Source organism: Idiotropiscis lumnitzeri, chromosome 2 (assembly GCF_059441095.1).
Source record: "Idiotropiscis lumnitzeri isolate Australia: NSW breed Sydney's pygmy pipehorse chromosome 2, RoL_Ilum_1.0, whole genome shotgun sequence".
NCBI classification, from domain to species: Eukaryota; Metazoa; Chordata; class Actinopteri; order Syngnathiformes; family Syngnathidae; genus Idiotropiscis; species Idiotropiscis lumnitzeri.
The window spans coordinates 18,411,952-18,414,076 of NC_142392.1; the positions used below are offsets into that span (position 1 = coordinate 18,411,952).

Below are 2,125 nucleotides of genomic sequence, written 5' to 3' on the forward strand. Positions count from 1 at the left end.
CGCAGAGTCCATGGTCGGAATATTTTGTTATGGTATTTTCCATCACAGCTGGAAAATAGGATCAGGACTCTTCAAGCGCAGACACAGAGAGATGAATTTTAACAAAGATATTTATTTTTACAAAAACAGGAACACTATATATATATAAAATCATACGCAATACCGACAAAGTGCAACTAAAGACACGAGTGGAAAAACTGACACCAGGGGAATAACGACGGGAACGAAAAAGGCTTGCAAAAGGCAAGGAACAAAATGAACAAAAATCGCTTACCACAGAAGGGCAAGGAAAACAAATTGATGAGCGAGCTCAACCGAGAAAATCAATAAAAGAAAACGGAAACACTAACAATGAACGGGAACAAGTTACACGGAATGCAATAACAAGGTCTCTAGAATTCACAACTTGGCACATGAGCAAGATGACTATTCCGACGCTGAGTAGTCAGCGTGGAGTGTTTAAATAGTGCAGTAATCAATGACTTGACGAGTGACAGGTGCGTGGCTGGTGGGCGCATCTCTCCAGCAATGACGACATGAACAGGAACAAGTGCTGAAAGGAAACGCCCCCACTCCAGCTGGGCAAACACAAAACAAAAACATGACAGGATAAGACGGACCATGACACAAAAGGATTAGGTTTTTGGGATAGGTTTGAATTGAAACATTTTATGATCATGTTCAAAGAAAATTTTTAGAACAGGAGATGTCTAGCAATTGATGAGAGGTTTGCCAAGTATAAAGTTGGATTAAATAGTTCGGCAGCTGATTTATTAACTGATGTGTATCAAATGTAACAAAGGTGGACGACAGATGTTTTATGACTATGCGACACCAGCCCTGACATGACAACTTTTAAGGGACAAGACAGCATTCCATAAATACCAGACTGCTAACATCCGCATCTATGAGCTGTTTGACGTCACAGGTGCAGGATCGTCAGCTACGTCCAGGAGGAACAGGAGAAACGATTTCACGGGGACTGAATGGGAAAATCCACAAACGCACAGTGGTAAACTTTGGCATACGCTGGCTAAATTGAGGCAAAATTAAGGTTCTGCCAGCACAAATCTCAGTGTAATCAAGGCGGACGTGCCGAGGGAAGGGTTTCTGTGTGGAATTGGAAAGTATCTTTTTGGTGAATGAAAGTGTGACAGAAAAAGTGTTTGTATGTATATGTGGTATGAGTGAATGTTTAAGGGACGGGCCTCAGGAAAGAAACCTGATTGAGGGCACCGGTAAGCCCGAACAGCACGTAGGATGCAATGGACGGACAGGCCTGATCAACCTGAATCCCTATTGCACTCCCAAGTACTGATTTTCAAATTGCTATTGGAGGCAGATTGGACTAATTAAATTCATGCATCAAGTGAATGATTGATTGACGTTAATACACAAAATTTATGCAAAACTGAAAGTGTCAGAATGGAGGTAATTTACCCCTTCTCGCTTGCAAGTGCCACTCCTCCAGTTCTCTCCACAGGTTTGAGGTGACATGTGACCTGTGTGACCAGAAGGCCAGAGAACGCTTCAAAAAGCGCCGCATCACGCCCATCCCGGAGGTTCTCCTCAACAAGAAAGGAGATATAAGATATTGTAATTTAGGGTCCACAAAAACAGATTAAGATATAGTTGTCGCTTTAGCCTGCTCATGTGCCTCGCAGGTTTTATGATTCACATTGGGTGCGCGACTAGATAACACATACCCAGTCCAGGATAGGGCAAAATTTTGGTGTATTGTTTAGACTTTTCCATAATATACGGCACCACAGCGGTGATACTTGAAGTTAATTTCAGTTAAGGGGGCGGTGGCGCTGTTTTTATGAAAAAAAATACTCATTTAACGCAGGCACGAGCATTTGGGATGCCGCGGTCCACCGTCCACTACATCATCCACCGGGTCACTGGGGAAGTGGTGGCTCTTCGCCACAGAGTCATCCACTTCCCCAACACTGCGGGAGACCTTCAGGCAGTGACCCAGGCATTTGCAGGGCTGGCGAGGCACCATGCATTTGCAAAAGTTGCTGGAGCAATAGATGGCTGTCATGTCCGAATCAAGCCTCCAAGTGACCTTGATGGTCACGACTTATAAGAACCGCAAGCTTTTCTGGACATCTACATGGGC

At 44.0% G+C, this 2,125-nt stretch overlaps 1 long non-coding RNA gene across 1 annotated transcript; it reads right to left on the reverse strand.

Annotated features, from left to right (window-relative positions):
- Nucleotides 1–496: 496 nt before the first annotated feature.
- Nucleotides 497–1,893, reverse strand: LOC148341873 (uncharacterized). The gene is made up of 3 exons (XR_015842080.1): nucleotides 1,441–1,893; nucleotides 886–982; nucleotides 497–578 (listed from the first exon to the last, which is right to left on the reverse strand). It is a non-coding gene; the product is annotated as an uncharacterized LOC148341873 (long non-coding RNA).
- Between the last annotated feature and the right edge of the window lie 232 nt (nucleotides 1,894–2,125).